At 40.5% G+C, this 20,688-nt stretch overlaps 1 pseudogene; it reads left to right on the plus strand.

Moving 5' to 3' along the window:
- The first annotated feature begins 2,961 nt into the window (after positions 1 to 2,961).
- LOC120876378 lies at positions 2,962 to 4,090 on the plus strand (annotated as a pseudogene).
- The last annotated feature ends 16,598 nt before the right edge of the window (positions 4,091 to 20,688 follow it).

Genomic DNA, 20,688 nt, shown 5'->3' on the forward strand with positions numbered 1-20,688 from the left:
TGAAGCTGGAGCCTATTATACAGAGTGAAGTAAGCCAGAAAGAAAAACACCAATACAGTATACTAACGCATATACATGGAATTTAGAAAGATGGTAACGATAACCCTGTATGCAAGACAGCAAAAGAGACACAGATGTATAGAAGTCTTTTGGACTCTGTGAGAGAGGGAGAGGGTGGGATGATTTGGGAGAATGGCATTGAAACATGTATAATATCATATATGAAACAAATCACCAGTCCAGGTTTGATGCATGATACAGGATGCTCAGGGCTGGTGCACTGGGATGACCCAGAGGGATGGTTTGGGGAGGGAGGTGGGAGGGGGGATTCAGAAAGGGGAACACGTGTACACCTGTGGCAGATTCATGTTGATGTATGGCAAAACCAATACAATATTGTAAAGTAATTAGCCTCGAATTAAAACAAATAAATTTATATTTTAAAAATAATAAATAAAATTGATTGTGGTGATGGTTGCAAAACTCTATGAGTGAGTGAGTGAGTGAGTGAAGTTGCTCAGTCATGTCTGACTCTTTGCGACCCCATGGACTATAGCCAACCAGGCTCCTCTATCAATGGAATTTTCTAGGCAAGAGTACTGGAATGGATTGCCATTTCCTTCTCCAGGGGATCTTCCCGACCTGGGGATCAAAGCCGGCTCTCCCACATTGCAGGCAGATGCTTTACCGTCTGAGCCACCAGGGAATCCCTATAGGGGATTCCCACCAGGCAAAACTCTATAGATATACTAAAAACCATTGAATTGTACACTTTGAAAGGATTCATAATATGGTATTTGAATTATATCAAATTGTTTTTAAAAAGAAATAAAAGCACATTTTCAGATACTATCCAAGTCCTACCAAATCAGAAACTCTGGTAGTGGGGCCCAGAAATCTGATTTAACAAGACCTTCAGGTAATACTGATGTTTGTTAAAGCTTGAAAGTCACCACCCTATAAGGTTTTACTCTCCAAATGGGTGTACTGAACTCCCAAGGCAGATAATTTCCTAAACACATACACTGATGGAATTGCTAATTAAGCTCACAGCCTTGCGTATTGCAGAAGGGTAACCTTCTAGGCTGAGTTTTTTCAAGACATAAAAGGAACTTCCCTGATCCAGTGGCTAATAATCTGTGCTCCCACTGCAGGACCCCTGGGTTCAATCCCTGGTCAGGGAACTAAATCCCACATGCCAAACAACCAACAGATCCCCCAATTCACAACAAAATGATCCTGCATGCCACAACTAAGACCCAGTGCAGCCCCCCAAAATTAATAAATTAAAAAGAAAAAAAGACATACAAGCTAGGTTGGACATTGGACTTCGTTTTACATCCTCACATGTTGCCCAGAAAGAGAACATTGGTATTGCAAGAGCATGACCAGACTACAGGATTTCCCACTGTCTTCGTTGAATGCCTAGAATTCCTTATGACTCTATAAGGGCTGCCGCAGACAGAAAAGAAGGGGCTTCAGACCTCCCATCTGACCTCCCATCTATTTGCACAGACCTCCCGGTGCAAATAGAGCATCTGTTTGTTACTGGTTTCTGCAATGGGGTTCTTCATATGATTTTATGTGATAAAGGATTCCATCTCTAAAACCAAAAAAGCTTCCAGATTACTGACACGTCCTGAATGAGTAGAAAAACTTACTGAAAGTTTAGTATTTGTTGTTGTTCAGTTGTTAAGTTGTGTCTGACTCTTTTGTGACCCCCATGGACTGTAACCCGTCAGGCTCCTCTGTCCGTGGGATTTCTCAGGCAAAAATACTGATATGAGCTGTCATTTCCTTCTCCAGGGGATCTTCCTGACCCAGAGATCCAACCTGTGTCTCCTGCTTTGCAGGCGGAGTCTTTATCACTGAGCCACCTCGGAAGCCCAGTAGTTTTATTTATGTAACTCTAAACCCTTTAAGAGTTACATAATTCTGATTTATGTAACTCTAAATCATTTCAAACAATCAAGTACAAGGTGAGTCAGAGTGATCTGTTGCAAACAAAAGAGTGTCCACTATAAGAAGCAGATTTGTTCCTTTATATACGTGATCTCAGGTGTCTTCACAGTGACCTTACGACACAGGCACCATTATGTCGACTTGATGGATGACAATGCTGAAGGACAGAGGTTACACTGCTTGCCAGAGGATCACACTGCTAGCACATAATGAAATCAGATTCTATCCTACACAATTTGGCTGCACAGACTATGAACCAAAACAATATGTTAAGTTGTTTTTAGCTAAAGTACTGAAATTTCCAAAAGGTTTACTTTAATATGGATGTATGTGTGTATACTGGAGAAGGGATAGGCTACCCACTCCAGTATTCTTGCCTGGAGAATCGCATGGACAGAGAAGCCTGGCAGGCTACAATCCACGGGGTTGCAAAGAGTTGGACACAGCTGAGCAACTAATGCACACACACTTGTGTATATATTCCTATAAATATATACATCTATGAATTCTGGGAGACAAAGGAGTGACATTGTAGCCAGAATGCTGGGACCGTCCTGCCATACAGCCCAAGTTTATCTCCACCGTGGGTCACAAAGAGCCTCTGCTACAGATGGGCAGTTAACTGTTCTGATGATTACAAATTACCACAATGCATGACTTCCAAATTTGAGATGTTTGTCCAAATATGAATGTGCCCTTGAGAATGTTCCCCACATAAGAAAATCATTCATCAAGCATGTCATGGCAGCATAAAGGCTGAGAACTGACCATTTGCTTTAGAGGGTGTATATTGCTGTTCTGTGCTGATTTTAATTATCTACCAGCCAGAGGATGGCGTGACCTAGTACACCTTTTAAAGAATCTAAAATGTCTGAAAGTTCATAGTGTGGCAAAGAGACAAAAATGTTTGAGAGATTTGGTTGTATGAGTTGTAAAGTCATTTGTTGGAAAAGCAAGAAAACACAAAAATTAAAAAGGAAGAGACTGTTTTTCATAAAGATGGCGCCACAGGCAAAGAAGGAAGCTGCTGCCCTTCCAGAATCAAAGCCAAAGCAAAGGCTTTGAAGGCCAGTAAAGCAGCCAGAGAAGGCAATGGCACCCCACTGCAGTACTCTTGCATGGAAAATCCCATGGACGGAGGAGCCTGGTGGGCTGCAGTCCATGGGGTCGCCAAGAGTCGGAGACGACTGAACGACTTCACTCTCACTTTTCACTTTCATGCATCGGAGAAGGAAATGGCAACCTACTCCAGTGTTCTTGCCTGGAGAATCTCAGGGATGGGGGAGTCTGGTGGGCTGCCATCTATGGGGTCGCACAGAGTTGGAGACGACTGAAGTGACTTAGCAGCAGCAGCACCAAAGCAGTGAAAGATGTCCACAACCACAGAAAAAGAAGATCTGAGCATCACCCAACTTCCAGTGGCCCAAAACACTGTGGCTCAGAAGGCAGCCCAAATATCCTTGGAAGAGCACCCCTGGGAGAAACCAGCCTGATCACTGTGCCATCATTAAGTCCCCCTCACCACTGAGTCAGCCACGAGAAACACAGAAGACAGCACACTGTTGTTCACTGTGGACATCAGGGCCAACAAGCACCAAGTTAGTCAGGCTGTGGAGAAGCTCTATGCCACCTACTGTGCGCCTGAGAGTCTATGTATGTCAGTGCTACTTTCTCAGTTTGTCTCACCTTCAGCTGAGTCCGCAAGTGTGTTCTCTACTGGGTTCATTAGCGGGAAGTTGCTGCATAACACAGGGAAGCCCAGCCTGGCGCTCTGTGGGGACCTAGAGGGGTGGGAGGGAAGTGAGGCTCAAAAGGGAGGGAGATGATACATATATAATTACGACTGATTCACATTGTTGCGTGGCAGAAACCAACACAATATTGTAAAGCAATTTTCCACCAATTAAAAAATATTTTTAAAAGAAGCTCTACGCCATTGAGCCTGGTGTGCTGCAGTCCACGGGGCTGCAGAGAGTCAGACAGAGCTTTGTGACTGAACAACAGCAATGACATTGACACGACTAAGGTCAACACCCTGATCAGGACTGATGGAGAGAAGAAGGCATATGTTCAACTGGCTCCTGACTATGACGCTTTGGATGTTGCCAACAAAATTAGGATCATCTAAGCTGAGTCCAGCTGGCTAATTCCAAATATAAAACTTTTCACTATACAAAAAAATACTGAGAGGTGGACTTCAAATGCTTAGGGGAGCTGGGAGCTGAATTTCCTAGAGCAAAATATTCCTCAATCGTCTTTAGCATAGCCATCCAAGCTACCTCAATTCCTAACAATATTCCCAATGTTTTATTAATAAATCTTGAGGAAGGTGGGTAATTTGTTTCTTGAGTTAATTCATTTAATGCATAAATAAACCTCTCCTCAAGCTGATATTTACACACAGAACCTAGCCATATAGATCACTTACGTAATCAGGATGCAAGTCAAACTCATCGTAACCTCACTGCCTTTCCATCAGCATTTCATTGCACAATAAAATATTTGGCTGTTGGAATATCTACATCCACATTCTTTGTATACAGTGTACTCTTTCTCAGTACTTAAAACACATTCGACAATGAGCGACAATGTGGCTTCATGTCACTGTCAACTTGAGGAGAGTTTTATTTATGTACGAAATGAATTAAATCTAGAAATAAATTACCCATTTTCCTCAAGATTTATTAATAAAACACTGGAAATATTGTTTGGGAGTTAAGTTTTAAAATCTAAGCTTAAGACTGTAAGGGTAATATTAATAAAAATACAGAACGCATGCATGCATGCTAAGTCTCTTCAGTCGTGTCTGACTCTTTGTGACCCCACAGACTATGGCCCGCCAGGCTCAGGACCTCTAAATATTCTCTACTCTATAAAGAAATGAGGCTGGCAAAAACTGTCATGATCAACTTTTTGGAACTCTGGAAATTAATCAAAGGCTATAAGCAATCAGGGAACATTTTTTCAAGAAAAAATGCTGAGTTTTGGTAAATAACAATGAGCTTTGTGGCATTTTTAATTTGCCCTATTCCCATCCCCCTCTCACTCTATGATAATCAATAAAATCAATAGCCCACAATCACAGTTAAAAACTGCAGCCTGGGGAACTTTCCTGGTGGTCCAATGGCTAAGACTCCACACTCCCAATGCAGGGGGTCTGAGTTTGATCCCTGGTCAGGGAACAAGATCCTATATACTTCAGTCGAAGATCCCGCATGCTGCAACTAAGACCCACCACAATCAAACAAATAAATGCATAGAATAAATATTTAACAACAACCAAAAAAATTTTAAACACACACACACAGCAGCCTGGCAACCACTGAAAATAGCAAAAGGGGCTGATATTCATGCAAGACACGATAGGATAACCAAAAAAAAACATTAACGAATATGATATTTATGTGGGGCTTTGCAATAATCTGATATATTCATGGGAATCTAGAGGGCCATGTAGTTGTATAATAGAGCATAAGTAGTGCATATGTACAGGAGACAGGGATCAAGACCATTGCCACTGAAAAGAAATGCAAAAAAAGCAAAATGGCTGTCTGGGAGGCCTTACAAATAGCTGTGAAAAGAAGAGAGGTGAAAAGCAAAGGAGAAAAGGAAAGAAAAAGCATCGAATGCAGAGTTCCAAAGAATAGCAAGAAGAGATAAGAAAGCCTTCCTCAGCGATCAATGCAAAGGAATAGAGGAAATGAACAGAATGGGAATGACTAGAGATCTCTCCAAGAAAACTGGAGATACCAAGGGAACATTTCATGCAAAGATGGGCACAATGAAGGACAGAAATGACATGGACCTAACAGAAGCAGAAGATATTAAGAAGAGATGGCAAGAATACACAGAAGAACTGTACAAAAAAGAGCTTCACAACCAAGATAATCATAATGGTGTAATCACTCACCTAGAGCCAGACATCCTGGAATGTGAAGTCAAGTGGGTCTTAGAAAGCATCACTACGAACAAAGCTAGTGGAGGTGATGGAATTCCAGTTGAGCTCTTTCAAATCCTGAAAGATGATGCTGTGAAAGTGCTGCATTCAGCATGCCAGCAAATTTGGAAAACTCAGCAGTGGCCACAGGACTGGAAAAGGTCAGTTTTCATCCCAATCCCAAAGAAAGGCAATGCCAAAGAATGCTCAGACTACCACACAATTGGCACTCATCTCGCATGCTAGTGAAGTAATGCTCAAAATTCTCCAAGCCAGGCTTCAGAAATATGTGAACCATGAACTTTCAGATGTTCAAGCTGGTTTTAGAAAAGGCAGAGGAACCAGAGATCAAATTGCCAACATCTACTGGATCATGGAAAAAGCAAGAGAGTTCCAGAAAAACATCTATTTCTGCTTTATTGACTATGCCAAAGCTTTTGACTGTGTGATCACAATAAACTGTGGAAAATTCTTCAAGGGATGGGAATACCAGACCACCCGATCTGCCCCTTGAGAAATCTATATACAGGTCAGGAAGCAACAGTTAGAACTGGACATGGAACAACAGACTGGTTCCAAATAGGAAAAGGAGTATGTCAAGGCTGTATATTGTCACCCTGCTTATTTAACTTATATGTAGCAGCAGCAGCAGCAGCAGAGTACATCATGAGAAATGCTGGGCTGGAAGAAGCACAAACTGGAATCAAGATTGCCGGGAGAAATATCAATAACCTTGGGTATGCAGATGACACCACCCTTATGACAGAAAGTGAAGAGGAACTAAAAAGCCTCTTGATGAAAGTGAAAGAGGAGAGTGAAAAAGTTGGCTTATAAAGCTCAACATTACGAAAACTAAGATCATGGCATCTGGTCCCATCACTTCATGGGAAATAGATGGGGAAACAGTGGAAACAGTGTCAGACTTTATTTTGGGGGTGCTCCAAAATCAGTGCAGATGGTGATTGCAGCCATGAAATTAAAAGATGGAAAGTTATGACCAATCTAGATGGCATATTCAAAAGCAGAGACATTACTTTGCCAACAAAGGTCCATCTAGTCAAGGTTATGGTTTTCCCAGCAGTCATGTATGGATGTGAGAGTTGGACTGTGAAGAAGGCTGAGCACCAAAGAATTGATGCTTTTGAACTGTGGTGTTGGAGAAGACACTTGGGAGTCCCTTGGACTGCAAGGAGATCCAACCAGTCCATCCTAAAGGAGATCAGCCCTGGGTGTTCTTTGGAAGGAATGACGCTAAAGCTGAAACTCCAGTACTTTGGTCACCTCATGCAAAGAGTTGACTCATTGGAAAAGACTCTGATGCTGGGAGGGATTGGGGGCAGGAGGAGAAGGGGACGACAGAGGATGAGATGGCTGGATGGCATCACCAACTCGATGGACATGAGTTTGAGTGAATTCCAGGAGTTGATGATGGACAGGGAGGCCTGGCATGCTGCGATTCCTGGGGTCGCAAAGAGTCAGACATGACTGAGCGACTGAACTGAACTGAACTGAGTGCATATATTCTGACCACTTCCATTTAACATTGTAAGGAAGGCTCCCAGCAAGAAAGGAAGAAGCAAAATATTTCTATTTGCAGATGTCATGATTTTATATTTATAAAACCTGATGGATTTATAAGAAATCCATATATACAGAAAACAAACTGGAGCTAGTAATCAGGTTCAACAAGGCTGTAGACATGAGAAACAACTGTATTTCCATACAATCCAAGAATAAAAAAATTTAAAGTTTATTTCCAATAGCATCAATAGAACAAAAGCCTTAGGAATAAATTTAACAAAAGAAGTGAAAGAGAAATACACTGAAAATTGTAAAACATTATTGAGTGAAGTTAAAGATCGAAATAAATGGAAACACAAACCGGGCTCATGGGTTGGAAGATCTAATGATGTTTAGATTGTGTATGGGTCTCCCAGGTGGCGCTAGTGGTAAAATAATCTGGAGATGCAGGGGACCACAGGCTCCACCCCTGGGTCGGGAAGATCCCCTGGAGAAGGGAATGGCAACCCACTCCAGAATTCTGGCCTGGGAAACCCCATGGACAAAGGAGCCTCGTGGGCTACAGTCCACGGGGTCACAAAGAGTCAGCCTCGACTGAGCACAGCACACAGATTAACTAGAGTTTCTTACAGCTGCTGTAAGAAATGACCACCAGCGGGTAGCCTAAAACAACAGAAATCTATTCTCTCCTACAGTTGTGAAGGTCAGGAGTCTGAACTCAAGGTGTCATCAAGGATGTGCTCCCTCAGAATCTTTTCTTGCCTGTTCCAGCTTCTGGTGGCTCCAGGCACCTGTTGATTTGGGGTTTCATGATTCCCATCTCTGCCTCCATCTTTATAGCGACTTCTCCTCTGTGTGTCTAAGTCTTAAAATCTCCCTCTATCTTTATCTCATAAGAACAACTGTCATTGGATTTAGGGCTCGCTGTAAATCCAGGATGATCTTATTTTGAAACAATTACGTCTATAAAGAGTCAATTTCCAGAAAAATTCACATTCACAAGTTCCAGAGTTTAGGAAGTAATATATGCTTTTGGGACTACCATTCAATCCACTACAGGTGAAAGGATTTTCTAAATTGATCTCTGGAATCAAAATGAAATCCTTATCAAAATTCCAGCTGCCCTTACCCCCCAAGAAATTGAGAAGTTGACCCTAAAGTATTGATATATAAGAATATGCAAGGGACCTAGACTGCCAAAACGATCCGACAGAAAATAAAGAAGCTGGGTGGCTTACATTCTCCAAGTTCAAAGCTTAATATAAGTTCACTTTAGTCTCTCAGTCATGTCCGACTCTTTGCAACCTCATGGACTGCAGCACACCAGGGTTCCCTGTCCATCACCAACTCCCAGAGCTTGGTCAAACTCATGTCCATCGAGTCGGTGATGCCATCCAATAATTTCATCCTATGTTGTCTCCTTCTCCTCCTGCCTTCAGTCTTTCCCAGCATCAGGGTCTTTTCCAATGAGTCAGCTCTTCGCATCAGGTGGCCAAAGTATTTCAGCTTCAGCTTCATCATCAGTCCTTCCAATTAATATTCAGGACTGATTTCCTTTAGGATTGACTTAATATAAAGTTTTTTAATAGTATATACTTAATATAAAGCTTTTAAAAGCTCAATATAAAGCTACAGTAATTACGACTATATGGTTCAGTTCAGTTCAATTCACTCAGTCATGTCCGACTCTTTGTGACCCCATGGACTACAGCATGCCAGGCTTCCTTGTCTATCACCAACTCCCAGAGCTTGCTCAAACTCATGTCCATTGAGCCAGTAATGCCATCCAACCATCTCATCCTCTGTTGTCCCCTTCTCCTCCTGCCTTCAATCATCCCTGGCATCAGGGTCTTTTCCAGTGAGTTCTTCCCATCAAGTGGTCAAAATATTGGAGTCTCAGCATCAGCATAAGTCCTTCCAATTAATATTCAGGACTCATTTCCTTTAGGATTGGCTGGTTTTATCTCCTTGCAGTCCAAGGGACTCTCAAGAGTCTTCTCCAATACCACAGTTCAAAAGCATCAATTCTTTGGTACTCAGCTTTCTTTATAGTCCAACTCTCACATCCATACATGACCACTGGAAAAACCATGGCTTTGACTAGATGGACTTTGTCAGCTAAGTAATGTCTCTACTTTTTAATATGCTGTCTAGGTGAGTCATAGCTTTTCTTCTAAGGAGCAAGTGTCTTAATTTCATGGCTGCAGTCATCATCTGCAGTGATTTTAGAGCCCAAGAAAATAAAGTCTGTGACTGTTTCCATTGTTTCCCCATCTATTTGCCATGAAGTGATGGGACCGAATGCCATGATCTTAGTTTTTTGAATGTTGAGTTTTAAGCCAGCTTTTCCATTCTCCTCTTTCACTTTCATCAAGAGTCTCTTTAGTTCCTCTTCACATTCTGCCATAAGGGTGGTATCATCTGCGTATCTGAGGTTATTGATATTTCTCCCACTAATCTTCATCCCAGCTTGTGCTTTATTTAGCCTGGCATTTTGAGTATGGTACTGGCATACAAATAGACAGATAGATTGAGGGACTAGAGTTGAAAATCCAGAAATAAACCCATACATTCATAGTTTATTGATTTTTGGCAGAGGGGTCAAGACAAGTCAATGGGGAAAGAATAGTTATTTCAACAAATGGTGCTGGGGCAACTAGATATCCACACGCAAAACAACGAGGTTGGTCCTCCCCTCACACTATGCACAAAAATTTATTCAAAGTGAATCATAAACCTAAAACGCTAAAATTCACATTTCTTGAGTAAACTCTTACATAAATATTTATTCCTTTAGATTAGGCAATGGTTTCTTAGCTATGACACTAAAAGCAAAATACAGATAAATTTGATTTAAAATTTAAAACTTTTGCTCTGAAATGATACCATCAAGAAGGTGAAAAAACAACCCATAAAATAGGAGAAGGTATTTGCAACTCATATGTCTGATAAAGGACTTGTGTCTAGAATATATAACGAACCCTAACAACTCAATAATAAAAAACAATCCAATTTTTCAATGGGAAAATTATCTGAAGAGATATTTTTCCAAAGAAGATATACAAACGACCATAAGGACTTGCAAAGATGCTCTGCATTGCCGCTGCCCTTGTAGCTTCCACTGCAGGGGGCACAGGTTCAACCTCTGGGTTGGAGAACTAAGATCCTGCATGCCACCAGCAGGGCCTATATATATATATATGCTCAACATCATGAGTCCTCAGGAAAATGCAAGTCCGAACCACGATGGGGTAAACATGTTACTTCTCCACTAAGATGCTTAGAATAAAAAAGACAGAATTTAACAAGTATTGCTAAGAAATACATTAAGAAATTGGAAAACTCATACCCTACTGTGGGAATGTAAAATGGTGTAGCACTTTTGGAAAACATTCTGGCAGTTCCTCAAAATGTTAAACACAGAACTAACATATGACCCAGCAATTCTGCTCCTAGGTATACATCCAAAAGTGTTGAAAACACATGTCCACACAAAACCTTGTTCTCTAATGTTCACAGCAGTATTATTCACAATAGCCAAAAAATGGAAACAACCCAAATATCTTTCCACTGATGAATAGAAAAATAAAATGATATATCCTTACAATGAAATATTATTCAGCATTTAAAAGGAATGAAATACTTAAACATCATGAGTCACAAAAGGCTATATACTATATAATTCCTAAAACAGGAAATGTCCAGAATAATCAAATCTACAGAGACAAAAGGTAGAGTAATTGTTGGCAAGGATGAGGGAAAATGGAGAGTGATTGCCAGTGGGTTTGAATTTGAAGTGATGAAAATGTTCTAAATTGTGGTGATGACCACACAACTCTATGAATATGTTGAAAACTACTGGATTGTACACTTTCAACAGGTGACTTGAATAAAACCATTTGTACAACATTAGAAAATACAGTAAGGAAACAAGAAGGAAAGATGTAATATCCATACCTGATCTTTACAAATAATTCTATTAATATTTTGATATGTGTATTTCCAGAGTTTATCTTTCAATTTTTAATGATTACAATATACATATACCTTAATAATATTAAAATTTTTAATGTAATTACAATATACATGAGTTTTGGGTTTATTTGTTTTTTTACTGAATAGCTCTTCATCCTTATGACATAAATCCAAAATAATATTTGTAATGACTACTGGAACATTTTATTACCACAATTTATTTAAGCAATCTCCTAATTTGTACATTAAGGTTGCTTTAAATTTTATTATTTTCAACACTTTTAATGAATATTCTTGTAGATAAATTACTGTATACTCAAGATTACATACTCTGGATTGATTCCTGGAAAGGAAGGTGCTAGTTAATGGATACGTACATTTCCTCCAAAAAAATTTCTGCTCCCACCAATCATGTATGTGACTGTCTGTTTCTTCATATTACTTCTCAAACGCCCCAGCTTACTATCATTTTTAAAATAATTTAATTATATCTTATTTGGGGCTGTGCTGGCTCTTCATTGCTGAGCTGGCTTCTATCTGTGTAGGGAACAAGGTATAAGGAAGGTTGAGAAGCGCTTGCAAACGAGACTCTCAACCACGGCTGAACATTCTTGCAAACGAGATGTTCAGTCAAGAATCCTCTGTTTGTTCCCGTGGGAAAAGAACATTTCTTGCACACAAGGATGTTTCTCTGATTCCTCAAAAGGAACAGACCCAGGGACAAAACGGATTCTAAGTTGATAAAGAAGTTCCCCAAAACAAAGTCTTAGCTGCAGTAAATAAGTCAAGGTAAAGGTTATCTCGCCCTGCGCCTGCGCACTGTATAGTCTCTGAATCATAGTGCTTGGCAACTTGCCCTGTAGGTTGTTGTGCAAGGGATATAAAATAAAGCAGCTGTAAGAAGCAAGTGTTAAAATATAAAGATTCAAACCACTCTGCAGTGTTGGTGTTTCATTCCGTCGCCAGCCTCTGGCGCCCAACGTGGGGCACGACGGGGCACGACGGAACCGAAAGGGTAAGCACCCCGGGGCAAAACGCTGAAAGGGGGACTTTTGGGAAATAGAAAAAGAGAAAAGAAAATAAATATCCGAAAGGGTGAGCACCCTGGAGCGAAACGCTGAAAGGGGGACTTTCGAGAAAAAGAAAAAATTATGGCAAATTCCCCGTCTTTAAAGTCACAATATATGGAGTTGGTCAAGGGGCTCCTGCATTCTATAGGAATTAAAACGTCTACTCGCCACTTGAGTGAGCTGTTCTGTTTTATAGAGCAGCATTGCTATTGGTTTCAATATCAAACAGAAGTACAGCTGAATTTGAAGGAATGGAAAGTGGTGCAGGAGTTAAGAAGGCAGCATCAAAAATGAAATGTGATTCCTTTAAGGCTGTGGACTCTATGTAGCGCTCTAACACAGGCTTTAAAATTAATAGCTGCTGATAGTGAGGCCGTTTCATGTTCTCTTAAGAAGGATGATCCCCCGTATGAGGATGTGCCTGTGAGTGAGGAGAAGAAAGGCAAATGTGAGGAGGGGGCTTCACCTCGGCCTCCGCCCAAACCTCCGGATGATAGTACAGATTCATCCACTGAGACAGATAGAGATGTGAGTTCGGGGGAGGATTCAGATTCTGTAGAGAGTCGGTGGTTTTGGAAATACGGGACAAAGTATATTTGGGGAAATGCTTATTAATGACTCTCGTCCTTTAATGTCGCTAATTATTGAAGGTAAACAGTTTGAAGGATTAGTGGATATAGGAGCAGATGTTTTGGTTATTTCCCTCCAGCAGTGGCCTAATGACTGGAAAAAAGAAAAAATTCCTCTTGTTTTAACAGGCTTAGGATCTATAGCAGATGTGTGGAGAAGCACTCAACCTTGTCATGCCAATTGTCTAATGGAAAGAAAGTATTTATTTCTTTTTACATTGTTAATATACCTATTAATATCTGGGGAAGGGATCTTTTATTTTCTTTAGGAACAACGATCACCATCTCGTCGAAAAACTTGTAGCCACTGCTCAGATTCCTCGAGCTCTCCCACTGAAATGGTTAACTGATGTCCCTAAATGGGTTGAGCAGTGGCCACTTCCAAAAGTGAAGCTTGAGGCTTTAGAACAATTAGTAGAACAGCTTCAATTTGGCCATATCAAACCTTCCACGTCTCCTTGGAATTCTCCTGTTTTTGTCATTAAAAAAAAAATCTGGTAAATAAAGAATGTTGACTGATTTAAGGAAAGTTAACAAATGTATAGAACCTATGGGAGCTTAGCAATTAGGTCTCCCTTCTCCTGCTTTGATTCCACAAAATTGGTCTTTGATGGTTTTAGATTTAAAAGATTGCTTTTTTACTATTCCTTTGCAATTGGAGGATAAAAATAAATTTGCTTTTACTCTTCCAGTGTATAATCATGCACAGTGTCAGGTAACCTTACTATTGGACGGGAAACTTTACTTTAAATATTAATGATCCTAGAGGGCCATTTCAAGTTCATTTGCATATTAATAAATCTTACTCTGCTATAGCATGTGTAAAATTTCCTTATTCTTTACTGTATGGGCAATGGATTATGAAATTTTGGGAGTTATATCATGTTCTGATTGTAACTTGACTCAATGTATAAATCGTTCCTAGTGGGAAAATGTTAAAAACAAGATGGTCCATTCCAGTAATTACTCTTTGGTCATTGTGAAAGCACGGACTGAACTCTGGTTGCCTGTTAATCTTACTCGACTTTGGTCGGACTCTTTTGCTGTCACTCATCTTGTGAATGCTGTACAAACTCTTCTCCATCCATCTCAAAAAATGCTCGGCATTGTCATCGCATCAATTCTCGCCGTGGCTTCAGTAACAGCAACAGCAACTGTAGCAGGTCTTGCTTTGCATCAAGGCATACAGACTGCTGATTTTGTCAGGGAGTGGCATAAAGATGCTCATTTATTGTGGCAACAACAACATGATTTGGAAGCTTAACTGGCTACTGATGTATTAAATTTACAACACACTGTTTCCTGGTTAGGAGATCAAGTGACTGTGTTAGCTACAAAGAGTGTATTAAAATGTGATTGGAACTCATCTCATCTATGTGTAACCCCTGTTCCCTTTAATATGAGTGAGAGGTGGGAAAAAGTGAAAAGGTCTTTAGTGGGACACCAGAATTTAACTGCTGAAATTATGGAATTGGAAAAAACTATATTGTCAACTTTTAGTAAGACGCTGCCTGATATTCTTGGTTCTGATACACTGAAGAGTCTTCAAGAAGGATTAGATAACCTTAATCCTTTAGGGCATGTATCTACATTGTTAACAACATCCTTTGTAAATACTTTGTTAATTGTTGCTTTATGTTTTATTGCTTTTATAGTCTACCTGCGCTGGCAAAAAGGGAAACAATTGAAAGAAGAAGCTTTGCGTATTCAAGCGCTTATTCAGCATCTACAAGAAAAGAAGGGGGAGATGTAGGGAACAAGGTATAAGGAAGGTTGAGAAGTGCTTGCAAACGAGACTCTCAACCACGGCTGAACATTCTTGCAAACGAGATGTTCAGTCAAGAATCCTCTGTTTGTTCCCGTGGGAAAAGAACATTTCTTGCACACAAGGATGTTTCTCTGATTCCTCAAAAGGAACAGACCCAGGGACAAAATGGATTCTAAGTTGATAAAGAAGTTCCCCAAAACAAAGTCTTAGCTGCAGTAAATAAGTCAAGGTAAAGGTTATCTCGCCCTGCGCCTGCGCACTGTATAGTCTCTGAATCATAGTGCTTGGCAACTTGCCCTGCAGGTTGTTGTGCAAGGGATATAAAATAAAGCAGCTGTAAGAAGCAAGTGTTAAAATATAAAGATTCAAACCATTCTGCAGTGTTGGTGTTTCATTCCGTCGCCAGCATATCTGGCTGCAGAGAGTGGCGGTGCTCCCTGGCTGTGGTGCGTGGGTTCCTCTTGTTGCAGAGCACGGGCCCTCGGGTGCATGAGCTTCAGTAGTTGCAGCACGTGGGCTCAGTAGTTGCGGCTCCCAGGGTCTGGAGCACAGGCTCAGTCGCTGTGGTGCACAGGCCTGGTTGCAGCGTGTGGGATTTTCCTGGGTTAGGGGTCGAACGTGTGTCTCCTGCATTGGCAGGCAGATTCTGTACCACTGAGCCCCCAGGGAAGCCCCTTACATCATTTTTTCATTTTTGCAATTTCATGGGTGGAACACAAATTCTTCTTAATTTGTCTGATTATTAATGAGGCTGAACTTCCTTCCTTCTTTCAGCCATAGGTATGTTTTCTTTGTGAATTGGCTATCAATTAATTTCGTAATTGGGAGTTTGTCTTTTACTATGGATTTATAAGATATTGAGGATTTATCTTAAATATATATATATGTACATTGCAAAGTTTATTCTTGGGTTATTCACTTTTTAATTTGTGTGAGGTTTTAAAAATATATACAATTTAAAATTTTATTGTCCGAGGTTTCTCTGATGTCATATTTAGAAATCCTCCCTTACATAGTTACTTATAAAATTTATGATTTTATTCATGCCTTTTGATGACTATACTATAATGACTCTACTTTCTCTCTGGCACTGTTTATAACACTCAGTAGCTCTCTATGTTTATATATCTCCAAACATATCCAGTGTCTCTTCTATTTCCATTAATGGTATCACCAGCAGTAGCCAAATTTGTCGATTCTTCCATTAAAATTTAGCTCATGTTTCTCCTTTCCTTTTCCATGGTCCTTAGTTAAATCTCCATAGAGTCATTCTCCTTCCAAATTGTCCTCCACATGAGTTCTTTTTCAAAATAATATTGCTGCACTGTTCAAAACTTCCAACGACCTGCTTGTTGATTTAAAATAACATCAAATCCCTAGACCCTGTGCTCAATAGCCTCCCCAGTCTGAAAAACCTTTGGGAGGTTGGCTCATCAACGTCTCTGTGCAAAGTCAAGTGCAGGCAGTGGGAATGACATGCCCCAAGGAAACCGAAGCTTACAGGCTTCAGATGCCACTTTCAAAACATTTTATTTTACATTTTTATTCTGGTGGAAAAAAGAAAAACACATATCACAAAATCTGCTAAACATTTGTTTTGGAATAATTTCAGACTTACAAAAAGGTTTAAAAATAGTTCAAAAAATTCTCTGGTGCCTTAGGAGATAAATCTTATGCCTCTTCCCAGATTCCCCAAATGCTACCATACTTGACAAATAAACCATGCTTGGTCTACCATCCTCTCCATGTCCCTCTCTCCATGTTTGGACACAATGCTCCTCGTACTGTGGACATGCTCCTATCCTCTTACTGCCTGCTGTTGGTTATGCCTCATTTTTTCAGGAGTCTCTACCCAGTCTGCATGAAAAGTCCCAACCCAGGGGCTTTTAGCACTGAAGCTGAGGAAGAGTTGGGCCTTTCCTATTAGAAAGATATACTTGTCAAATCCAAGAGCTGGTGGTCTGTTTAGTGGGGTGGAATGTGGGGAGGGGGGTGGGCAGACCATGGGGGAGAGGTAGCTATGGCAAAGGGGGGAGGGCAATCCCTCAGAGAAGTCAGAGGGAGTCTGGGACAGAAATCCCCACCCATGCTTACTCCTGCTGGAGTTCTTAGAAATAACTTCATAAAAAACCATGGGGCTGAGGGTGGGAAGAATTGGGTGACTGGGATTGATGCATATACACCACTGATTCTACAGATAAAATAGATAACTAAGGAGAAGGTACTGTATAGCACAGGGAACTCAACTCAGTGCTCTGTGGTGACCTGAGTGGGAAGGAAATCAGAAAAAAAAAGGGGTATATGCATAGTATAGCTGATTCACTTTGCTGTATAGCAGAAACGTACACTGCACTGAAAAGCAGGGCATTCCCTCATAGTCCAGTGGCTACGACTCCACACTCCGAATGCAGGGGGCCCGGGTTTAACCCCTGGTCAGGGAACTAGATCCCACATTCTGCAAATAAGAGTTTGCACACCACAACTAAAGACTTCACATGCTGCATCGAAGACTGAAGACCCCACGTGCCACGAGTAAGGCCCAGCACAGCTAAATAAATAAAAGAGAGACTTGACGATATTTTTTATAAGGGCGGGGGAGAAGCAAAAAAAAAATATTCTCTAACAAGTGAAAATGGAATCAATATTCGACAAAAGATGGCATCACCGACTCAATGGATAGGAATTTAAGCAAACTTCAGGAGGGAATGGAGGACAGATGCCTGCAGTCCACAGGGTCCCAAAGAGTCAGACACGACTGAACGACCGAACAACAACAACTTTAGATATACACACAGAATGTCCATTCAGCCTTTAAAAAGAAGGAATGTTTGCTGTTCTTGACAACATAAATGGACTTTGAGGGCATTATGCTAAATAAAGTAGAGGAAGTCAAATGCTGTATGGTCTCACTTATATTAATGAGTGAGTGAGTGAAGTTGCTCAGTTGTGTCCAACTCTTTGGGACCCCGTGAACTGTAGCCCACCAGGCTCCTCCGTCCATGGGATTCTCCAGGAAAGAATACTGGAGAGGGTTGCCATTTCCTTCTCCAGGGGATCTTCCCAACCCAGGGATCGAACCCAGGTCTCCCGCATTGCGGGCATATGCTTTAACCTCTGAGCCACCAGGGAAGCCCATAGTTAGCTCTAAAAAAGCTGAACTCATCGACGCGAAGGATAGAACTATTTCCAGGGGTTGGAGATGGGGAAAGAGATGTTGGTCAAAGAGTACAAACTTCAAATTCAGAAATTTGAGTACAAACTTCATAAGAGAAATAAGTTTGAGAGATTTAATGAACAATGTGGTGACTAGAGTTAACAACATTGTATTGTATACTTGAAAAGGGAGAAGTGATAAGGTTAGATTTTAAATGTTCTCACAATAACAGCAGTGGTAATTGTGTGAGGTGAAGGACGTGCTGCTGCTGCTGCTGCTGCTGTCGCGTCAGTCCTGTTTGACTCTGTGCGACCCATAAATGGTAGCCCACCAGGCTCCCCCGTCCCTGGGATTCTCCAGGCAAGAACACTGGAGTAGGTTGCCATTTCCTTCTCCAATGCATGAAAGTGAAAAGTGAAAGTGAAGTTACTCGGTCGTGTCCAACTCAGTGACCCCATGGAGCCTACCAGGCTCCTCAATCCACGGGATTTTCCAGGCAAGAGTACTTAACCTTATTGTGGTTAACATTTTGCAATATATATGTGTACCAAATCATGACATTGTATACCTTAAACTTACACAATGTTATATGTCAATTACATCTCAATAAACCTGGGTGGTGGTCAGTCAGTCAGTCAGTCAATTCAGTCACTCAGTCGTGTCCGACTCTTTGTGACCCCATGAATCACAGCACGCCAGGCCTCCCTGTCCATCACCAACTCCTTGAGTTCACTCAGACTCATGTCCATCGAGTCAGTGATGCCATCCAGCCATCTCATCCTCGGTCATCCCAATGAGTCAACTCTTCACATGAGGTAGCCAAAGTACTGGAGTTTCAGCTGCAGCATCATTCCTTCCAAAGAAATCCCAGGGCTGATCTCCTTCAGAATGGACTGGTTGGATCTCCTTGCAGTCCAAGGGACTCTCAAGAGTCTTCTCCAACACCACAGTTCAAAAGCATCAATTCTTTGGTGCTCAGCCTTCTTCACAGTCCAACTCTCACATCCATCCATGACTACTGGAAAAACCATAGCCTTGACTAGATGGACCTTAGTCGGCAAAGTAATGTCTCTGCTTTTGAATATGCTATCTAGGTTGGTCATAACTGGTTTAATCTCCAAGTCAAGTCTGACTCTTGTGACCCCAGGAAGAGTAGCCCTCCAGGCTCCTCTGTTCATTTATTTCCCAGGCAAGAATACTGGAGTGGGTTGTCATTTCCTTCCCCAGGGGATTGAACCTGAGTCTCCTGCATTGTAGGCATATTCTTAACCAACTGAGTCACCAGGAGAATAATTAAACTGTAAATTTCTTAAATTATAAAGTTTGAGTCTTATGATTTTATTTCTAGTTCTGAGCTCAGTGTTTCATAGATCTTAGGCATAGTAGATGAAGAAATACAACTTAATGGGATCTCAATCCCAAACCCCTAATGTCAGTATTAAGCAACATTTCTGAATTTAAAGTACTATTCCCTAGGGACATACAAATCATACAACACCCATGTCTGGTTCAAACCAATGTAGATCGCTGGGCATACTTCTTACCAAATGATGCTATTAAAATATTTATTTATACTTTCTGTGCTTTGGATAAATGGGTATAAATGAGTGGGAGGCTATTTTGAAATGATCTGATCATTTAGGATAAACATTCTACTTACACAAATACAAAACACTGTTGTTATTGTTTCACCTCACTCTTGGGGCCTGAGCCAGCTTTTAAAATTTTATATATAAATTTGTTCACAAAATGGTAGGCCAAATAGATAAAGCAAAGGCAGCGAGTCAGGAAAATTTGCATCTGGATTCTCTGTAGGACTCTGGGAAAGTGTTGCCTTGCAGTTTCAGAGACAAATTTATTTGTGCAGTACAGATGGTTGCCTCAAGAACAGTTTGTAATACAAACTGCTATTATAGTGTATCATTCTCATTAATTTAGAATCAGATCAGTTTTACCTTAGCTACAAGTGAATAAAAAGTCTGTCAGTTTCAAACTTTCAATTATATATACATATATATGAAAATATAATATATGGGATAAAGTAAAACAATGTATATGAAATAAAACATAATAAAATGAAAATATAATACTGTTATAAATATATATGTATAGATATATCTACTTTAACTCAGGGGGTAAGATAATTTTTTTAATAAGTATTTTTTTAAACATTTATTTGCTTATTTTATTTATTTAGCTGTACCACGTCTTAGTTGTGGCATGTGGGATCCAGTTCCTGACCAGGGATTGAACCCAGGCCCTCTGCATTGGAAGGATGAAGTCTTAGCCACTGGACCACCTGTGTGAATGATTTTAATCCACTTGTCTGCTTCCCTTTTTATTTTTTTAATTTATTTTTTGGATTGAACTATAGTTGATTTACAAAGTTGCATTAATTTCTGTTGTACAGCAAAGTGATTCAGTTATACATATACATTCTTTTTTATATATTCTTTTCCATTATGGTTTATCACAGAATTTTTTTTTTACTTACAATAATAGTTCAGTAACACTGCTATTTTGTTTATTTCAAATACATAGTTGTTTTTTTAATTGGAAAAAAAATTGCTCTACAATGCTGTGTTGGTTTCTGCCATATAACAGTGTGAATCAACCATAATTATATATATATATATCCCCTCTCTGTTGCACCTCCCTCCCCTCCCCCAGGC

Source organism: Oryx dammah, unplaced genomic scaffold, assembly GCF_014754425.2.
Source record: "Oryx dammah isolate SB20612 unplaced genomic scaffold, SCBI_Odam_1.1 HiC_scaffold_17, whole genome shotgun sequence".
NCBI lineage: Eukaryota > Metazoa > Chordata > Mammalia > Artiodactyla > Bovidae > Oryx > Oryx dammah.